Source organism: Mesoplodon bidens (genome assembly GCF_964165515.1).
Source record: "Mesoplodon bidens genome assembly, chromosome: 14".
Lineage (NCBI taxonomy): Eukaryota > Metazoa > Chordata > Mammalia > Artiodactyla > Ziphiidae > Mesoplodon > Mesoplodon bidens.
In genome coordinates, this window is record NC_138170.1 from 8,517,076 (window position 1) to 8,540,122 (window position 23,047).

A 23,047-nucleotide genomic window follows, 5' to 3' on the forward strand; every position below is an offset into this window, starting at 1 on the left:
TTTAGCTCAATGCTAAGACCCAGCTCAACTCAACAACCAGCAAGCTACAGTGCTGGACACCCTATGTGAAACAACTAGCAAGACAGGAACACAACCCCACTCATTAGCAGAGAGGCTGTCTAAAATCAAAATAAGGTCCAACACCCCAAAACACACTACTGGACATGGTCCTGCCCACCAGAAAGACAAGATCCAGCCACATCTACCAGAACACAGGCACCAATCCCCTCCACCAGGAAACCTACACAACCTACTGAAACAAATGTAGCCACTGGAGGCAGACACCAAAAACAACGGGAAATACGAACCTGCAGCCTGCAAAAAGGAGACTCCAAACGCAGTAAGTTAAGCAAAATGAGAAGCAGAGAAACACACAGCAGATGAAGGAGCAAGGTAAAAACCCAACAGACCAAACAAATGAAGAAGAAATAGGCAGTCCACCTAAAAAATAATTCAGAGTAATGATAGTAAAGATGACCCAAAATCGAGGAAATAGAATGGACAAAATACAAGAAACATTTTACAAGGAACTAGAAGAACTAAAAGGCAAAGAAAGCAATGATGAACAATAAAATAAATGAAATTTAAAATTCACTAGAAGGAATCAACTGCAGAATAACTGAGGCAGAAGAATGTATAAGTGACCTGGAACATAAAATAGTGGAAATAACTATTGCAGAGCAGAAAAGAAAAGAAAAAAAAAAATCTAAACTAAAAAGAACTGAGGACAGTCTCAGAGACCACAGGGACAAGATTAAATGCACCAACATTCAAATTGTAGGGTTCCCAGAAACAGAAGAGAAATAGAAAGGGTCTGAGAAAATATTGGAAGAGATTATAGTTGAAAACTTCCCTAATAGGGGAAAGCAAACACTCAATCAGGTCCAGGAAGCACAAAGTCCCATACATAATATATCCAAGGAGAAACATGCCAAGACACATATTAATCAAACTATCAAAAATTAAATAGAAAGAAAAAATAACTAAAGCAACAAGGGAAAAACAACAAAAAATATACAAGGGAATCCCCATAAGGTTAACAGCTGATCTTTCAGCAGAAACTCTGCAAGTCAGAAGGGAGTGGCAGGGCATACTTAAAGTGATGAAAAGGAAACACCTAGAAGGAAGATTATTCTGTCCAGCAAGGATCTCATACAGATTCGACAGAGAAATTAAAACCTTTACAGACAAGCAAAAGTTAAGAGAATTAAGCACCACCAAACCAGCTTTACAACAAATGCTAAAGGAACTTATCTAGGCAGGAAACACAAGAGAAGGAAAAGACCTACAATAACAAACCCAAAACAATTAAGAAAATAGCAATAGGAACATGCATATTGATAATTACATTAAACGGAAATGGATTGAATGCTCCAAACAAAAGACACAGGCTGGCTGAATGGATAAAAAACAAGATCCATATATATGCTGTCTAAAAGAGAGCCACTTCAGACCTAGGGACACATACAGACTGAAAGTGAGAGGATGGGGAAAGATATTCCATGCAAATGGAAATCAAAAGAAAGCTGGAGTAGCAATTCTTATATCAGACAAAATAGATCAATGATCTATTTTCCTAATGATCAAGGGATCAATCCAAGAAGAAGATATAACAATTGTAAATATTGATGCACCCAAAATAGGACCACTCAATACAGAAGACAAATTCTAAGAGCCATAAAATGGGAAATCAACAATAATACAATCCTAGTAGGGGACTTTAAGACCCCACTTTCACTAATGGACAGATCATCCAAAATGAAAATAAATAAGTAAACACAAGCTTTAAATGATACATTAAACAACATGGACTTAATTTATATTTATAGGGCATTCCATCCAAAAACAACAAAATACACTTTCTCCTCAAGTGCTCATGGAACATTCTCCAGGATAGATCATATCTTGGGTCACAAATCAAGACTTGGTAAATTTAAGAAAATTGAAATCATATCAAGTATATTTTCCAACAACAGTGCTCTGAGACTAGATATCAATTATGGAAAAAAGCTGTAAAAACTAGAAACACTTGGAGGCTAAACAATACACTACTAAATAACCAAAAGCTCACTGAAAAAAATCAAAGAGGAAATCAAAGAATACCTAGAAACAAATGACAAAGAAAACACGACTACCCAAACCCTATGGGATGCAGCAAAACCTGTTCTAAGACGGAAGCTTATAGCAATAAAACCTTACCTCAAGAAACAAGAAACATCTCAAATAAACAACCTAACCTTACACCTAAAGCAATTAGAGAACTCCCAAAGTTAGCAAAAGGAAAGATCATAAAGATTAGATCAGAAATAAATGAAAAGGAAATGAAAGAAACAATAACAAAGATCAATAAAATTAAAAGCTGATTCTTTGAGAAGATAAACAAAATTGATAAATCATTAGCCAGACTCATCAAGAAAAAAAGGGAGAAGATTCAAAGCAATAGAATCAGTAATGAAAAAGGAGAAGTAACAATTGACACTGCAGAAATACAAAGGCTCATGAGAGATTACTACAAGCAACTATATGCCAATTAAATGGACAACCTGGAAATGGACAAATTCTTAGGGAAGCACAACCTTCAGAGACTGAACCAGAAAGAAATAGAAAATATAAACGGATGAATCACAAGCACTGAAATTGAAACTATGATTAAAAGTCTTTCAATAAACAAAATCCCAGGACCATATATCTTCAGAGGTGAATTCTATCAAAAATTTAGAGAAGAGACAACACTTATCCTTCTGAAACTCTTCCAAAATTTAGCAGAGGGAGGAACACTCCCAAACTCATTCTACGAGGCCACCATCACTCTGATACCAAAACCAGACAAAGATGTCACAAAGAAAGAAAACTACAGGCCAATATCACTGAGGAACATAGATGCAAAAATCCTCAATGAAATACTAGCAAACAGATTCCAACAGCACATTAAAAGGATCATACACGTTGATCAACTGGGGTTTATCCCAGGAATGCAAGGATTTTTCAATATACAAAAAACAATCAATGTGATACACCATATTAACAACCTGAAGGAGAAAAACCATATGATCATCTCAATAGATTCAGAAAATGATTTGACAAAATTTAACAACCATTTATTATAAAAACCCTCCAGAAAGTAGGCATAGAGGGAACTTACCTCAACATAATAAAGGCCATATATGATAAAACCACAGCCAAAAAATGTCCTCAATGGTAAAAAACTGAAACCATTTCCTCTAAGGCCAGGGACAGGACCACTAGTATTTAACACAGTTTTGGAAGTTTTAGCCACAGCAATCAGAGAAGAAAAATAAATAAAAGGAATCCAAATTGGAAAAGAAGAAGTAATGCTGTCACTGTTTGCAGATGACATGATACTATACATAGGAAATCCTAAAGATGCTACCAGAAAACTACTAGAGCTAATCAATGAACTTGGTAAAGTAGCGGGATACAAAATTAATGCACAGAAATCTCCTGCATTCCTATACCCTAATGATGAAAAATCTGAAAGTAAAATTAAGAAAACACGCCCATTTACCAGTGCAACAAAAAGAATAAAATTCCTAGGAATAAACCTACCTAAGGAGACAAAAGACCTGTATGTAGAAAACTATAAGACACTGATGAAAGACATTAAAGATGATACAAATAGATGCATAGATATACCATGTTCCTGGATTGGAAGAATCAACATTGTGAAAATGACTCTACTACCCAAAGCAATCTACAGATTCAATGAAATCCCTATCAAACTACTACTGGAATTTTTCACAGAACTAGAACAAAAAATTTCACAATTTGTATGGAAACACGAAAGACCCTGAATAACCAAGACAATCTTGAGAAAGAAAAATGAAGCTGGAGGAATCAGGCTCCCTGACTTCAGACTCTACTACAAAGCTACAATAATCAATACAGTATGGTACTGGCACAAATACATAAACATAGATCAATGGAACAGGAGAGAAAGCTCAGCGATAAACCTCCACACTTATGGTCACCTTATTTTTGACAAAGGAGGCAAGAATATACAATAGAGAAAAGACAACCTCTTCAATAATTGGCACTGGGAAAACTGGACAGCTACATGTAAAAGAATGAAATTAGAACACTCCCTAACACCATACACAAAAATAAACTCAAAATGGATTAATGACCTAAATGTAAGGTGAGACACTATAAAATTCTTAGGGGAAAACATAGGCAGAACAGTCTATGACATAAATTGCAGCAAGATCTTTTTTGACCCCCCTCCTAGAGAAATGGAAATAAATACAAAATAAACAAATGGGACCAAATGAATCTTAAAAGCTTCTGCATAGCAGAGGAAAACATAAACAAGGTGAAAAGACAACCCTCAGAATCGGAGAAAATATTTGCAACTGAAGCAACTGACAAAAGATTAATCTCTAAAATTTACAAGCAGCTCATGCAGCTCAATATCAAAATACAAACAACCCAATCCAAAAACGGGCAGAAGACCTAAATAGACATTTCTCCAAAGTTATACAGATTGCCAACAAAATCATGAAATGAAGCTCAACTCCACTAATCATTAGAGCAATGCAAATCAAAACTACATTCAGGTATCACCTCACACCGGTCAGAATGGCCATCATCAAGAAATCTACAAGCAATAAATGCTGGAGAGGGTGTGGAGAACAGGGAACCCTCTTACACTGTTGGTGGGAATGTAAATTGATACAGCCACTATGGAGAACAGTATGGAGGTTCCTTAAAAAACTAAAAATAGAACTACCATATGACCCAGCAATCCCACTACTGGGCATATACCCAGAGAAAACCATAATTCAAAGAGTCACATACCACAGTGTTCATTGCAGGTCTATTTGCAATAGCCAGGACATGGAAGCAACCTAAGTGTCCATTGACAGATGAATGGATAAAGAAGATGTGGCACATATATACAATGGAATATTTCTCAGCCATTAAAAAAAAAAAAAAACACGAAATTGAGTTACCTCTAGTGAGGTGTATAGACCTAAAGTCTGTCATACAGAGTGAAGTAAGTCAGAAAGAGAAAGACAAATATGTATGCTAACACATATATATGGAAACTAAAAAAAAAAAAAAAAAAAGTGGTTCTGAAGAACCTAAGGGCAGGACAAGAATCAAGATGCAGACGTAGAGAATGCACTTAAGGACAGGGGAGGGAGGAAGTGTAAGCTGGGACGAAGTAAGAGAGTGTCATGGACATATATACACTACCAAATGTAAAATAGATAGCTAGTTGGAAGCAGCCACATAGTGCAGGGAGATCAGATCCCTGATTTGTGACCAGCTAGATGAGTGGGATAGGGAGGGTGAGAGGGAGACACAAATGGGAAGAGATATGGGGATATATGTATATGTATAGCTGATTCACTTTATTATAAAGCAGAAACTAACACACCATTGTAAAGCAATTATACTCCAATAAAAATGTTAAAAAATTGTTTATGGGGGGCTTCCCTGGTGGCGCAGTGGTTGAGAGTCCGCCTGCCGATGCAGGGGACACGGGTTTGTGCCCCGGTCCGGGAAGATCCCACATGCCGCGGAGTGGCTAGGCCCGTTGGCCATGGCTGATGAGCCTGTGCATCCGGAGCCTGTGCTCCACAACGGGAGAGGCCACAACAGTGAGAGGCCCATGTACCGCAAAAAAAAAAAAAAAAAAGAAATATAATTATATATTTTAAAACAATAATTTTACTGTTTGATACTCAATTAATTTTAATTTCCATTTTGCCCTTTAACTTTAATTAAAAATCTTAAATAGCTTAGAAACAACTTTTTTTAAATATAAGAATGTAAGTAATACTCTAATGTTTCTATTTTCATTTAATTAATATTTTGATGAAATATATTCAAATGTGTACACTTCAAATTCTTTTTTAAAAGAAACTTTAAAATTTTTACCATCAACAGCACCAAATTACATGAAAATCTTGGTTATAACAATATAGAGATTTTGATGAAATAAAGGCAAAAGTTGCATTTTTGTGGAATAAATTTTAAAAAATCAGGTGATGGCAAAGATATTTGGAAGTGAAATGAGGAGGGGGGAGACCTGTGTCTGTGTATAATATGACCTGGGAATAGAACTTGGGAACTGACTGGGGGCTACCTCTTGTCTCCGAGGAGCATTGCTAGTGTACAGCAGCATGTCACTCCGACTTGTGCCTAAGTACTGCCAGGAAAAATTCTGCCTTCAAGATAGTCCTATTAACTCCAAGTCTGGTCTTTCTTAGTGTTTAAAAAATGTGAATCAATTAAATAGATGCCTCCATCCTCCAAAAAATAAAACTGGTTGTTTGATTCAAACTCCTGCTTAGGACACATAGGCTTTGATTGTATGTTTCTGACAGTATAAAGATAAAAGGCTGTGGCAAGGAAGCCTATTTTTCCTCAATGGGCTCCTCTTGGACACAGGAGATGAATGGAGCTGACACTACCTCCTGCTCTTCATTTCCTGCCCAGTTCCCTCATGCTTGTTTCCCTGGGACCCCAAGAAATTCCTGTTTTGAAAACTTTGAGGCATAACCCTGTCTCAGCCAACCAAAACTCACCCAAATGCCTCAAAGTGTGTGTTTGCAGGGAGGGTTCAAGAAAGGAAGGATATTTTAAAACAGCCAAACTTGGCTTTGGTCAGCAGTATCCTAGGATGATTTCTAGAGTTAAGGTTTTTGTTCTTTTAAAGTACGGTTACCCTGGGCTCTGCCCAAACACTCTGACTTAGACTATAGAGGTGGAGTCCAGAAATCTGGATCTATAAAAGTTCCCCATGTGAATATATCCAGATTTGGGAATCATATCTTAGAACATTCTTAGCCATTGACATTTAACAACAGGCTGCCTAGGAAAACGTCTAATAACCCAAGTCTCCGCAGTGATTTTAAAATTTCAAGGCTCACATAGAAGGAGAGTTGTTTCACCTCTGCTCTGATCCAATCAAAGAGACATTTCCATAGTAACCACTGGGTTTCCCAATGGGAAATTGAAATAAATACACACTTTAACTGTTCAATAAATGTATAAAGTTAATTTCATGATTTGGTTATGGTCATTTCAAATTATCTATTTTGGGTCTTAATAAAAGCTCAGAAGAGCAAAGCTCAGGTTACTTTTTCAATCATCATCCCTGTGCTCAGAAAGAACAGAAGAGAAAGAAGCACAATAAAGTATCTTCTCATCTAGAAGTGCAAGAGATTAGCGTTTGTGCTGGTCAGGACATGTTAATTCATGCTGCAGCAACAACTCCTAAAATCGAAATGGATTAAAACTGAAAGCACTTGTTTCTTGCTTTTGATCATTGTGAGTCAGTGGGGACTCTGTTGTTCACAGTCACTCAGAGATTCAGGCTAAGTGAGTATCTATCAACTTGAACTTTGACAGCTTTCATCCAAGAGGAAGAAATTCTGGAGAATCTCACAGCAATTACCTTGCATGCTCAACTAATGGGCTAAAATAGTTGTGTGTCCCTACTGCACCACAAAGGAGCCAGGAAACCTAATCCTGGCAGTTTCTTGCAAAGAGAGAGAACCAGAAATATTTGGCAAAATGTACCAATGATAATCAGAGTTATTTCTCATATTCTTAATTTGTTTTAAACCATGACTCTTTTAATTTTTTTTTTGTATACAACTTTCAGAGGTTAATTTTCAGTTACAGTTATAAAATATTGGCTCTATTCCCAATATTAGGTAATACATCCTTGAGACTATCTTACACCCAATAGTTTGTACCTCCAACTCCCCCAGTTGTATATTGCACCCCCACCCTCCCCACTGGTAACCATTAGTTTGTTCTCTATATCCGTGGGTCTGCTTCTTTTATGTTATGCTCACTAGTTTGTTGTATTTTTTAGATTTCACATACAAGCGATATCATACAGAATTCATCTTTCTCTGTTTGACATTTTCCTCTTAGCATAATGCCCTCCAAGTCCATCCATGTTGCTTTTAAATGGTAATTTTTTTTTCTTTTTTATTGCTGAGTAGTATTCCATTGTGTGTGTATATATACATACATCTTCTTTATCCATTCACCTGTTGATGGACATGTAGGTTTTTTCATGTCTTGGATATTGTAAATAATGCTGCTATAAACATTGAGGTGTGTGTATCTTTTCAAATTAGTGTCTTTTTTTTTTCAGCTTTATAATCAGGAGTGGGATTGCTGGGTCTTATGGTAGTTCTATTTTTAGTTTTTTGAGTTAAACCATGACTCTTGAGTCAGATTAGCCTGAACCAAATATGCCCTTAATGCTTAGTGATTTTTTTCCCAAGTTTCTTAATCCTGTAGGTCTGAATTGCCTCATCTATTAAATGAGGATAATAAAAGACTGGCCTCTCAGGCTTGTTGTAAGAATTTAAAATGTGAAAAGTGAAACACACTTTTTACACAAAACATACTGAATGTTTGCAGATATTGTTTGTAGATGTTGCTCTTATCAACTTCTTGCAGAGCAAGAAGTGTGTCTTGCATAGCAGACACCATGGTGGTCCTGCATAGCAGAAGCTGAGTTGGACATGGAGAAGGATGTTTTGCCAGAGGGGGAGATGAGACACCTAAATGGGCTGTTATAAGAATGTCTCAAAACATCTCCCACAGAGGTCTCCAGGACATGAAAGATGTCCTAAAAGCAAGAGAATGGTCCCTTGCTTGTGGATGACCTAAAAGCAAGGGAATGGTCACTTGACTTCCCTTACAGATGCCAAAACTGTCCTACCATATGTAGTTTTCTATTTTAGGAATCCATGGTTCTAAGTTCTTCACCTGTCCCTTTTCATTTACACTCCCTCCTTCTATAATAAATCTCTCAATGTTTTCCTTCCATTGAGTATTCACACCTATTGCCTCAATGAGACAGTGGCTGAACCTCCTCACCGTGTTTGTTTAGCCTGGCAAAGAAACAAATTCATAGTTGTCTCTATTCACTATTTCAATGGAAAAAAAATGACCCTTACTCATCTCTATACCTCCAATCCTATACTGAGCCAGGCTCAAAGCAGGTTCCCAGGTGTTTGAAAAAATGAATGAATGAAAGTGGTTGATTATTTATTTAAAACTTCTTTTCGTTCTTTGAGGCTCTGAAAAAGTCCAAAACCATCAATCAAATAAACCATTAGGTTAAGAGAAATTAAGACACAAAAAACATGGTTGACATTTAACAGAAAATAGCTGCTTCTTAACTGTCACTTTGGGTTTATGTACCATTTAAACCATGTCTCTATCCTTCAGTCTACATTCAACCCAAATATATCCCCTCTAGCATCTTTGAGTTACTTAACTAGGTCATCAGAACAAAGGGATCACAAAAACTTGATTAACTTTTTGATGTGATCTTTTAATGCCCCACATGGATTGCTGATATATTACTTGAATTTCTTTTTCTGAAACTGAAGTCCTCCAGGTAAAATAGAATTGAAATCACGCTGTTATGACCCTCAATCCCATGGTCTCAGAGAAGTCACTTAAAAATGAGCACTGGACAGCAGCCTACAAAAAATGCACAAGGGAAATGACAAACAATATGAATCAAAGGCAGAACAGATGGCAAGAGCAGCTGTGGTGTGACAGCCACACAGAATATAGTGTCCCTCTTCCCCATGTAGGCTGGGTCAGCTCATGTGACTCTGGCAAAAGGAGCAGATCTAAGTCCATTCCATGTCATAGAAGGTGATGTACATTAGCTGACCTTAAAAGGTTTCTCCTTGAAACAGCTCATTTCCCTAACTGCTTTATCTGCACTGGGGGTTTGTGGATATAAACCCCAACCTAGCTTCTCACTCTTCCTTCTGCAATAAACTAGAGTTAAAATTGGATACTACCAATTAGATATTTCTAAACATCTGAACACCTGACTTTACACAGGATTCAGTAAATGGTTTCTCTGATGAGAATTTTTAAATTACATTTATTGTCGTTTTTTTTCATGTTATAAAGGTAATACCCTGTCATATAAAAATTTGGAATATTTCAATAAGTATAAAAAATTTAAATTGAAAGATAAACACTGCTAATAATTTGATTTCTTTCTCCCTTTTTTTCTACGATTGCAAGTGCAGAGTCTTAAAAATATGTCAGCCCTTAACAGTCTCATAAATAAATCTTTGATTATGTCTTCCATTATTTCTTCAGGTTAAACTCATAGAAGTAGAACTATTGGGTCCAGGGATATGAAAATATATGAGATTTTTAATATACATTAACAAATTGTCTTCCAGCATATTTTCAAAAAATATATAATCCAAAAGTATATTAAGATATGTTTGGATCACTGCTCCCTTAACATCTTTGAACATGATGTATTTGATAGGCAACCAATAAGATAACATCACTTCAATTTCCCTATAATTATTAATTTTGGACTAATATTTTATTATGCTACTTATTTTGTTTAGTCTGTCCTTAAAATCACATATTCATATGGTTTTCTTTCCAATTAAGTTATGTAAGTCTTGAGATCAGAGGCTATGTTATTCTCTCTATATTTACCATCATCTCTGGAACAATGCCTTCATACTGCATGCACTTAATAATATTAAATAAATTTTGTAGACAGAGTTAATCTTAAATGATCAACAGCAAAACCAAATCAGGACTTTCTGAATGCCTCCAATATATTAGAATATACTTCTGAGTGTATGTGTGTGTATATATATGTGTGTGTGTGTGTGTGTGTGTGTGTACACTTTTGTGAACATTATAAAATCTTTAACAAAGTTACTTTATTTTTGCAACTTTAAGATGAGGAAAGGAATTATGATAGTAGTTAGAATAGTTGTGAAAGTAAACCAGATAATGAGTGTAAAAATGATCAGGAAAAATGTCACAATACCATATAAATGTAAAGATTGACAATATTCATTAATGTTAATGATTGACAATATTCATTAATGAAAGGTTTTATAAAAATGCTATTTGTATTTTCAAGTCTCTTCATCTGCCACCTGTTATACTTTTTCAAACTCTAGAGTCTGTAGGGTTTTTTTTTATTAGTTATCCATTTTATACATATTAGTGTATATATGTCAATCCCAATCTCCCAATTCATCACACCATCACCACCCCACCCCCCACTGCTTTCCCCCGTTGGTATCCATAGGTTTGTTCTCTACATCTGTGTCTCAATTTCTGCCCTGAAAACCAGTTCATCTGTACCATTTTTCTAGGTTCCACATATATGCATTAATATATGATATTTGTTTTTCTCTTTCTGACTTCATGCTGTATGACAGTCTCTAGATTCATCCATGTCTCTACAAATGACCCAATTTAGTTCCTTTTTATGGCTGAGAAATATTCCATTGTATATATGTACCACATCTTCTTTATCCATTCATCTGTCAATGTGCATTTAGGTTGCTTCCATGACCTGGCTATTGTAAATAGTGCTGCAATGAACATTAGGGTGCATGTGTCTTTTTGAATTATTATTTTCTCTTGGTATATGCCCAGTAGTGGGACTGCTGGGTAATATGGTAATTATATTTTTAATTTTTTTAAGGAACCTCCATACTGTTCTCCATAGTGGCTGTATTGATTCACATTCCCACCAACAGAGCAAGAGAGTTCCCTTTACTCCACAAGCTCTCCAGCATTTGTTGTTTGTAGAATTTCTGATGATGCCCATTCTAACTGGTGTGAGATGATACCTCGTTGTAGTTTTGACTTGCATTTCTTTAATAATTAGTGATGTTGAGCAGCTTTTCATGTGCTTCATAGCCATCTGTATGTCTTCTTTGGAGAAATGTCTATTTAGGTCTTCTGCCCATTTTTGGATTGGGTTGTTTGTTTCTTTAAAATTGAGCTGCATGAGCTGTTTATATATTTTGGAGATTAATCCATTGTCCATTGATTCGTTTGCAAATATTTTCTCCCATTCTGGGAGCTGTCTTTTCATCTTGTTCATAGTTTCCTTTGTTGTGCAAAAGCTTTTAAGTTTCATTAGGTCCCAATTGTTTATTTTGTTTTTATTCCATTACTCTAGGAGGTGGATCAAAAAGATCTTGCTGTGATTTATATCAAAGAGTGTTCTTCCTATGTTTTCCTCTAAGAGTGTTATAGTGTCTGGTCTTATATTTAGGTCTCTAATCCATTTTGAGTTTATTTTTGTGTACAGTGTTAGGGAGTGTTCTAATTTTGTTCTTTTACATGTAGCTGTCCAATTTTCCTAGCACCACTTATTGAAGAGACCGTCTTTTCTCCATTGTATATCCTTGCCTCCTTTGTCATACATAAGTGAGCATAGGTGTGTGGGTTTATCTCTGAGCTTTGTATCCTGTTCCACTGATCTATATTTCTGTTTTGTGCCAGTACCATATTGGCTTGATTACTGTAGCTTTGTAATATAGTCTGAAGTCAGGGAGTCTGATTCCTCCCGCTCTGTTTTTTTCACTCAAGATTGCTTTGGCTATTCAGGGTCCTTAATGTCTCCATACAAATTTTAAGAGTTTTTTTTTTCTAGCTCTGTAAAAAATTCCACTGGTAATTTGATAAGGATTGCATTGAATCTGTAGATTGCTTTGTGTAGTTTACTCATTTTCACAATATTGATTCTTCCAATCCAAGAACATGGTATATCTCTCCATCTGTTGGTATCATCTTCAATTTCTTTCATCAGTGTCTTATAGTTTTCTGCATACAGATCTTTTGTCTCCCTAGGTAGGTATATTCCTAGGTATTTTATTCTTTTTGTTGCAATGGTAAATGTGAGTGTTTCCTTAATTTCTCTTCAGATTTTTCACCATTAGTGTATAGGAATGCAAGAGATTTCTGTGCATTAATTTTGTATCTTGAAACTTTACCAAATTCATTGATTAGCTCTAGTAGTTTTCTGGTGGCATCTTTAGGATTCTCTATGTATAGTATCATGTCATCTGCAAACAGTGACAGGTTTACTTCTTCTTTTCCAATTTGTATTCCTTTTATTTCTTTTTCTTCTCTGATCGCCATGACTAGGACTTCCAAAACTATATTGAATAATAGTGGTGAGAGTGGTCATCCTTGTCTTGTTCCTGATCTTAGAGGAAATGCTTCCAGTTTTTCACCATTGAGGATGATGTTTGCTGTGGGTTTGTCCTATATGGTCTTTATCATGTTGAGGTAGGTTCCCTCTATGCCCACTTTCTGGAGAGTTTTTAACAGAAATGGTGTTGAATATTGTCAAGAGCTTTTTTTGCATCTATTGAGATGATCATATGGTTTTTCTTCTTCAGTTTGTTAATATGGTGTATCACATTGATTGATTTGTATATATTGAAGAATCATTGCATCCCTGGGATAAATCCCACTTGATCATGCTGTATGATCCTTTTAATGTGTTGTTGGATTCTGTTTGCCAGCATTTTGTGAGGATTTTTGCATTGATATTCATCAGTCATATTGGTCTGTAGTTTTCTTTCTTTTCTTTTCTTTTTTTTTTTTTGTAGTACCTTTGTCTTGTTTTGGTATCAGGGTGATGGTGGCCTTGTAGAATGAGTTTGGGACTGTCTCTTTCTCTGCAATTATTTGGAAGACTTTGAGAATGATGGGTGTTAGGTCTTCTCTAAATGTTTGATAGAATTCACCTTGAAGCCATCTGCTCCTGGAGTTTTGTTTGTTGGAAGATTTTTAATCACAGTTTCAAGTTTGTTACTTGTGATTGGTCTGTTCATATTTTCTTTCTTTTTTTTTAATTAGTTTCTGCTTTATAGCAAAGTGAATCAGTCATACATATACATCTGTTCCCACATCCCTTCCCTCATGCATCTCCCTCCCTCCCACCCTCCCCATCCCACCCCTCCAGGCGGTCACAAAGCACCGAGCTGATCTCCCTGTGCTCTGCGGCTGCTTCCCACTCTCTATCTACCTTACGTTTGGTAGTGTATATATGTCCATGCCTCTCTTTCGCTTTGTCACAGCTTACCCTTCCCCCTCCCCATATCCTCAAGTCCATTCTCAAGTAGGTCTGTGTCTTTATTCCCGTTTTGCCCCTAGGTTCTTCATGACATTTTTTTTTTAATTCCGTATATATGTGTTAGCATACGGTATTTGTCTTTCTCTTTCTGACTAACTTCACTCTGTATGACAGACTCTAGGTCTATCCACCTCATTACAAATAGCTCAGTTTCGTTTCTTTTTGTGGCTGAGTAATATTCCATTGTATATATGTGCCACATCTTCTTTATCCATTCATCCGATGATGGACACTTAGGTTGTTCCCAGCTCCGGGCTACTGTGAATAGAGCTGCAATGAACATTTTGGTACATGTCTCTTTTTGAATTATGGTTTTCTCAGGGTATATGCCCAGTAGTGGGATTGCTGGGTCATATGGTAGTTCTATTTGTAGTTTTTTAAGGAACCTCCATACCGTTCTCCATAGTGGCTGTACCAATTCACATTCCCACCAGCAGTGCAAGAGTGTTCCCTTTTCTCCACACCCTCTCCAGCATTTATTGTTTCTAGATTTCTTGATGATGGCCATTCTGACTGGTGTGAGATGATATCTCATTGTACTTTTGATTTGCATTTCTCTAATGATTAATGATGTTGAGCATTCTTTCATGTGTTTGTTGGCAGTCTGTATATCTTCTTTGGAGAAATGCCTATTTAAGTCTTCTGCCCATTTTTGGATTGGGTTGTTTGTTTTTTTGCTATTGAGCTGCATGAGCTGTTTATAAATTTTGGAGATTAATCCTTTGTCAGTTGCTTCATTTGCAAATATTTTCTCCCATTCTGAGGGCTGTCTTTTGGTCTTCTTTATGGTTTCCTTTGCTGTGCAAAAGCTTTGAAGTTTCATTAGGTCCCATTTGTTTATTTTTGTTTTTATTTCCATTTCTCTAGGAGGTGGGTCCAAAAGGATCTTGCTGTGATTTATGTCATAGAGTGTTCTACCTATGTTTTCCTCTAAGAGTTTGATAGTTTCTGGCCTTACATTTAAGTCTTTAATCCATTTTGAGCTTATTTTTGTGTATGGTGCTAGGGAATGATCTAATCTCAAACTTTTACATGTCCCTGTCCAGTTTTCCCAGCACCACTTATTGAAGAGGCTGTCCTTTCTCCACTGTACATTCCTGGCTCCTTTCTCAAAGATAAGTTGGCCATATGTGCGTGGGTTTATCTCTGGGCTTTCTATCCTGATCCACTGATCTATCTTTCTGTTTTTATGCCAGTACCAGACTGTCTTAATTACTGTAGCTTTGTAGTATAGTCTGAAGTCAGGGAGCCTGATTCCTCCAGCTCTGTTTTTCGTTCTCAAGATTGCTTTAGCTATTCGGGGCCTTTTGGTTTTCCAAACAAATTTTGAAATTTTTTGTTCTAGTTCTGTGAAAAATGCCATTGGTAGTTTGATAGGGATTGCATTGAATCTGTAGATTGCTTTGGGTAGTAGAGTCATTTTCACAATATTGATTCTTCCAATCCAGGAGCCTGGTATATCTCTCCATCTATTTGTATCATCTTTAATTTTTTTCATCAGTGTCTTATAGTTTTCTGCATACAGGTCTTTTGTCTCCTTAGGTAGGTTTATTCCTAGATATTTTATTCTTTGTGTTGCGATGGTAAATGGAAGTGTTTTCTTGATTTCATTTTCAGATTTTTCATCATTAGTGTACAGGAATGCCAGAGATTTCTGTACATTAATTTTATATCCTGCTACTTTACCAAATTCATTGATTAGCTCTAGTAGTTTTTCGGTAGCATCTTTAGGATTCTCTATGTATAGTATCATGTCATCTGCAAACAGTGATAGCTTTACTTCTTCTTTTCCAATTTGGATTCCTTTTATTTCCTTTTCTTCTCTGATTGCTGTGGCTAAAACTTCCAAATCTATGTTGAATAAGAGTGGTGAGAGTGGGCAGCCTTGTCTTGTTCCTGATCTTAGTGGAAATGGTTTCAGTTTTTCACCATTGAGGACAATGTTGGCTGTGGGTTTGTCATATATGGCCTTTATTATGTTGAGGAAAGATCCGTCTATACCTACTTTCTGCAGGGTTTTTATCATAAATGGGTGTTGAATTTTGTCGAAAGCTTTCTCTGCATCTATTGAGATGATCATATGGTTTTTCTCCTTCAACTTGTTAATATGGTGTATTACATTGATTGATTTGCGTATATTGAAGAATCCTTGCATTCCTGGGATAAACCCCACTTGATCATGGTGTATGATCCTTTTAATGTGCTGTTGGATTCTGTTTGCTAGTATTTTGTTGAGGATTTTTGCATCTATGTTCATCAGTGATATTGGCCTGTAGTTTTCTTTCTTTGTGACATCCTTGCCTGGTTTTGGTATCAAGGTGATGTCGGCCTCGTAGAATGAGTTTGGGAGTGTTCCTCCCTCTGCTATATTTTGGAAGAGTTTGAGAAGGATAGGTGTTAGCTCTTCTCTAAATGTTTGATAGAATTCACCTGTGAAGCCATCTGGTCCTGGGCTTTTGTTTGATGGAAGATTTTTAATCACAGTTTCAATTTCAGTGCTTGTGATTGGTCTATTCATATTTTCTATTTCTTCCTGAGTCAGTCTTGGCAGGTTGTGGATTTCTAAGAATTTGTCCATTTCTTCCAGGTTGTCCATTTTATTGGAATAGAGTTGCTTATAGTAATCTCTCATAATCTTTTGTATTTCTGCAGTGTCAGTTGTTACTTCTCCTTTTTCATTTCTAATTCTATTGATATGAGTCTTCTCCCTTTTTTTCTTGATGAGTCTGGCTAATGGTTTATCAATTTTGTTTATCTTCTCAAAGAACCAGCTTTTAGTTTGGTTGATCTTTGCTATCTTTTCCTTCATTTCTTTTTCATTTATTTCTGATCTGATCTTTATGATTTCTTTCCTTCTGCTAGCTTTGGGGTATTTTTGTTCTTCTTTCTCTAATTGCTTTAGGTGCAGGGTCAGGTTGTTTACTCGAAATGCTTCCTGTTTCTTAAGGTGGGATTGTATTGCTATAAACTTCCCCCTTAGAACTGCTTTTGCTGCGTCCCATAGGTTTTGGGTCGTCGCGTCTCCATTGTCATTTGTTTCTAGGTATTTTTTAATTTCCTCTTTGATTTCTTCAGTGATCACTTCGTTATTGAGTAGTGTATTGTTTAGCCTCCATGTGTTTGTATTTTTTACACATCTTTTCCTGTAATTGATGTCTAGTCTCATAGCATTGTGGTCGGAGAAGATACTTGATACAATTTCAATTTTCTTAAAATTACCGAGGCTTGATTTGTGACCCAAGATATGATCTATCCTGGAGAATGTTCCATGAGCACTTGAGAAAAATGTGTATTCTGTTGTTTTTGGATGGAATGTCCTATAAATATCAACTAAGTCCATCTCGTTTAATGTATCATTTAAAGCTTGTGTTTCCTTATTTATTTTCATTTTGGATGATCTGTCCATTGGTGAAAGTGGGGTGTTAAAGTCCCCTACTATGATTGTGTTACTGTCGATTTCCCCTTTTATGGCTGTTAGTATTTGCCTTATGTATTGAGGTGCTCCTATGTTGGGTGCATAAATATTTACAATTGTTATATCTTCTTCTTGGATCGATCCCTTTATCGTTATGTAGTGTCCTTCCTTGTCTCTTCTAATAGTCTTTATTTTAAAGTCTATTTTGTCTGATATAAGAATTGCTACTCCAGCTTTCTTTTGATTTCCATTTGCATGGAATATCTTTTTCCATCCCTTTACTTTCAATCTGTATGTGTCTCTAGGTCTGAAGTGTGTCTCTTGTAGACAGCATATATATGGGTCTTGTTTTTGTATCCATTCAGCCACTCTGTGTCTTTTGGTGGGAGCATTTAGTCCATTTACATTTAAGGTAATTATTGATATGTATGTTCCTATTCCCATTTCCTTAATTGCTTTGGGTTCGTTATTGTAGGTATATTCCTTCTGTTGTGTTTCTTGCCTAGAGAAGTTCCTTTAGCATTTGTTGTAAAGCTGGTTTGGTGGTGCTGAACTCTCTCAGCTTTTGCTTGTCTGTAAAGGTTTTAATTTCTCCATCAAATCTGAATGAGATCCTTGCTGGGTAGAGTAATCTAGGTTGCAGGTTTCTCTCCTTCATCACTTTAATTATGTCCTGCCACTCCCTTCTGGCTTGTAGGGTTTCTGCTGAGAGATCAGCTGTTAACCTGATGGGGATTCCCTTGTGTGTTATTTGTTGTTTTTGCCTTGCTGCTTTTAATATGATTTCTTTGTGTTTAATTTTTGACAGTTTGATTAATATGTGTCTTGGTGTATTTCTCCTTGGATTTATTCTGTATGGGACTCTCTGTGCCTCCTGGACTTGATTAACTATTTCCTTTCCCATATTGGGGAAGTTTTCAACTATAATCTCTTCAAATATTTTCTCAGTCCCTTTCTTTTTCTCTTCTTCTTCTGGAACCCCTATAATTCGAATGTTGGTGCGTTTAATGTTGTCCCAGAGGTCTCTGAGACTGTCCTCTGTTCTTTTGATTCTTTTTTCTTTATTGTGCTCTGCATCAGTTATTTCCACTATTTTATCTTCCACCTCACTTATCCGTTGTTCTGCCTCAGTTATTCTGCTATTGATCCCATCTAGAGTATTTTTCATTTCATTTATTGTGTTTTTAATCGATGCTTGGTTCATCTTTAGTTCTTCTAGGTCCTTGTTAACTGTTTCTTGCATGTTGTCTATTCTATTTCCAAGATTATGGATCTTGGAAATAGAATCTTGGATCAGCTTTACTATCATTATTCTGAATTCTTTTTCAGGTAGACTGCCTATTACCTCTTCATTTGTTAGGTCTGGTAGGTGTTTATCTTGCTCCTTCACCTGCTGTGTGTTTTTCTGCCTTCTCATTTTGCTTATGTTACTGTGTTTGGGGTCTCCTTTTTGCCGGCTGCAGATTCGTAGTTCCCGTTGTTTTTGGTGTCTGACCCCAGTGGTTAAGGTTGTTTCAGTAGGTTGTGTAGGCTTCCTGGTGGGGGGGACTAATTCCTGTGCTCTGGTGGTTGAGGCTCGATCTTGTCTTTCTGGTGGACAGGTCCACGTCTGGTGGTGTGTTTTGGGGTGCCTATGGCCTTATTATGTTTTTAGGTAGCCTCTCTGCTAATGGGTGGGGTTGTGTTCCTGCCTTGCTAGTTGCTTGGCATAGGGTGACCCGCACTGTAGCTTGCTGGTCGTTGACTGAAGCTGGGTGCTGGTGTTGGGATGGAGATCTCTGGGAGATTTTCGCTGCTTGATATTATGTGGAGCTGGGAGGCCTCTTGTGGACCCGTGTCCTGAAGTTGGCTCTCCCACTTCAGAGGCACAGCACTGGCTCCTGGCTGCAGCACCAAGAGCCTTTCATCCACCCGGCTCAGAATAACAGGGAGAAAAAGTAGAAAGAAAGAATTAGTAGAAGAAAGAAAGAGAGAGGGAAAGAAAGGAAGAAGGGAAGAAAGGAAGGAAGGAAGGAAGGAAGAAAGAAAGGAGGGAGGGAGGAAGGATGGAAAGAAAGAAGGAAAGAAAGGAGGGAGGGAGGGAGGAAGGAAAGGAAGAAAGACAGGAGGGAGGGAGGAAGGAAAGAAAAAGAAAGTGGAAAGAAGAAGGGTGGGAGGGAGGAAAGAAAAAGAAAGAAGGAAAGGAGGAGCGGAGGGAGGGAGGGAGGAAGGGAGAGTAGGAAAAAAAGAAAGAGCAGGTAAAGTAAAATAAAGTATGAAATATAGTAGCGTTATTAAAATTAGAAAGTAATTATTGAAAAAAAAAAAAAAAAACCGGACAGATAGAACCCTGGGACATATGGTGGAAGCAAAGTTATACAGAGAGAATCTTACACAGAAGATTACACATACACATTCAAAAAAAGAGAGCAGGGGGAAAAATCAAAAATCTTGCTCTCCAAGTCCACCTCCTCAATTTGGGATAATTCGTTGTAAAAAGAGGAAAAGGGCGAGAAGTCTGAAATCTTGCTCTCTAAGTCCACCTCCTTAATTTGGAATAATTCGTTGTAAAAAGAGGAAAAGGGGGGAAAGTCTTAAATCTTGTCCTCAAAGTCCACTTCCTCAATTTGGGATGATTCGCTGTCCATTCATGCACTCCACAGACGCAGGGCACATCAAATGGACCGTGGAGCTTTAATCCGCTGCCTCCGAGGCTGCACAGAGAGATTTCCCTGCCTCTGCTCTCACAGCTCCCAGGTCTCAGCCTTGGACCTGGCCCCGCCTCTGCGCGTAGGTCGCCGGAGGGCGTCCGTTCTTCGCTCAGACAGGACGGGTTTAAAGGAGCCGCTGATTCGGGGGCTCTGGCTCACTCAGGCAGAGGGGAGGGAGGGGCGCGCAGTGTGGGGTGGGCCTGCGGCGGCAGAGGCCGGCGTGACGTTGCAGCAGCCCGTGGCGCTCCGTGCGCTTTCCCGGGAAAGCCGTCCCCGGGTCTCGGGGACCCCGGCAGTGGCGGGGTGCACAGGCCCCCCGGAAGGCGGGGCGGACAGTGACCCGCGCTCGCACACAGGCCCCGCGGCGGCGGCGGCGGCGGCGGCGGGCCGCGGCGGGCGGCGGCGGCGGCGGCGGCGGCGGCGGCGGCGGGCCGCGGCGGCGGGCGGCGGCGGGCGGCGGCGGGCGGCGGCGGCGGCGGCCCACGCCCGTCTCCGAGGTCCGTGCCTTACCCGCGGCTCGTGCCTGTCTCCGGTGCTTCCCCAAGCAGCCCTCTTAATGCCCTCTCCTCGCGCACCAGGAAACAAAAGGGAAAAAAGTCTCTTGCCTCTTCAGCAGCTCCAGACCCTTTCCCCGGACTCCCTCCGGGCTAGCCGTGGTGCACTAACCCCTTCAGGCTCTCTTCCTGCCGCCAGCCCCAGTCCTCTCCCTGCGCTCTGACTGAAACCCGATACCCGAGCCTCAGCTCCCAGCCCCGCCCGCCACGGCGGCCGAGCAGACAAGCCTCTCGGGCTGGTGTGTGCCTGAGGGCACCGGTCCTCTGTGCCAGAATCTCTCCGCTTTGCCCTCCGCACCCCTGTTGCTGTGCTCTCCTCCGCTACTCCGAAGCTTTCCCCCTCCGCCACCTGCAGTCTCCGCCCGCGAAGGGGCTTGTAGTGTGTAGAAACCTTCCCTCCTTCACGGCTCCCTCCCACTGGTGCAGGTCCCGTCCCTATCCTATTGTCTCTGTTTATTCTTTTTTTCTTTTGCCCTACCCAGGTATGTGGGGAGCTTCTTGCCTTTTGGGGGGTCTGAGGTCTTCTGTCAGCGTTCAGTAGGTGTTCTGTAGGAGTTGTTCCACGTGTAGATGAATTTCTGATGTATCTGTGGGGAGGAAGGTGATCTCCGCGTCTTACTCTTCCGCCATCTTCCTCCGGGCCCCCCATATTTTCTATTTCTTCCTGAATCAGTCTTGGAAGGTCATACCTTCTACGAATTTATCCATTTCTTCCAGGTTGTCCATTTTATTGGCCTAGAATTGCTTGTAGTAGTCTCTTAGGATGCTTTGTATTTCTGCAGTGTCTGTTGTAACTGCTCCTTTTTCATTTCTAATTTTATTGATTTGAGTCCTCTCCCTCTTTTTCTTGATGAGTCTGGCTAATGGTTTATCACTTTCGTTTATCTTCTCAAAGAACCAGCTTTTAGTTTTATTGATCTTTGCTACTGTTTTCTTTGTTTCTATTTCATTTATTTGTGCTCTGATCTTTAGATTTCTTTCCTTCTGCTAACTTTGGGTTTTTTTTTTTCTTATTTCTCTAGTTCCTTTAGGTGTAATGTTAGATTGTTTATTTGAGATTTTTCTTGTTTCTTTTTTTTTTTTTTTTTTTTTTTTGCGGTATGCGGGCCTCTCACTGCTGTGGCCTCTCCCGTTGTGGAGCACAGGCTCCAGACGCACAGGCTCAGTGGCCATGGCTCAGTGGCCCAGCCATTCCATGGCATGTGGGATCCTCCCGGACTGGGGCACAAACCCGTGTCCCCTGCATCGGCAGGCAGACTCTCAACCACTGCGCCACCAGGGAAGCCCTCTTGTTTCTTGAGGTAAGATTTTATTGCTATAAACTTCACTCTTAGAACTGCTTTTGCTGCATCCCATAGGTTTTGGGTCATCCTTTTTCATTTTCATTTGTCTCTAGGTAATTTTTGATTTCCTCTTTGATTTCTTCAACAATCGCTTGGTTATTTCATAAGTATTGTTTAGCTTCCATGTGTTTGTGTTTTTTACATTTTCCCCCTGTAATTGATATCTAACCTCATAACATTGTAGTCAGAAAAGATGCTTGATATAATTTCAATTTTCTTAAATTTACTGAGGCGTGATCTGTGACCCAGGATTTGATCTATCCTTGAGAATGTTCCATGCACACTTGAGGAGGTGTAATCTGCTGTTTTTGGATGGAATGTCCTATAAATATCAATTAAAACTATCTTGTCTATTGTGTCATTTAAGGCTTGTGTTTCCTTATTAATTTTCTGTTTGGATGATCTGTCCATTGGTGTAAATGAGGTTACATTTCAGTTTTTGTATTGTTCATCTCTGTTTGTTTGTTCTTTAATTCTTCTGGGTCTTTGTTAAACATTTCTTACATCTTTTTGATCTTTGCCTCAGTTTTTTTCCCAAGGTCCTGGCTCATCTTCACTATCATTATTCTGAATTCTTTTTCTGGAAGGTTGCCTATCTCCATTTCATTTAGTTGTTTTTCTGGTGTTTTATATTGTTCCTTCATCTGGTACATAGCCCTCTACCTTTTCATTTGTCTATCTTTCTGTGAATGTGGTTTTTGTTCCACAGGCTGCAGAATTGTATTTCTTCTTGATTCTCTGTGGGCAGATTTCTTAACCTCTCCAAAACTGAGTTGCTGCTAGTGGTGAAGGGTCTCCTGCAGAGGCAAGAGGTGGCTGTGGCTCACTGCAGGGACTAGGACACTGGCAGCAGAAGTTCTGGGACGTACTCCTTGGTATGAGCCCTCCTGGAGTCTGCCATTATCCCCACCAAAAAACTATAGTATTTTTTACCAGTCTAATTATGAACTTCTTAAAAGGAAAAAAAGAATACAACTGCTATTATGTGTGTATGTGCTTTATTATTAGTCATTCCATAAAAAAATTGATGCAATTTCTAATGATAAATATAAAATAATGGAAGCAGAATAAGAAATGAAGCCCAAAGGAAAATCCAA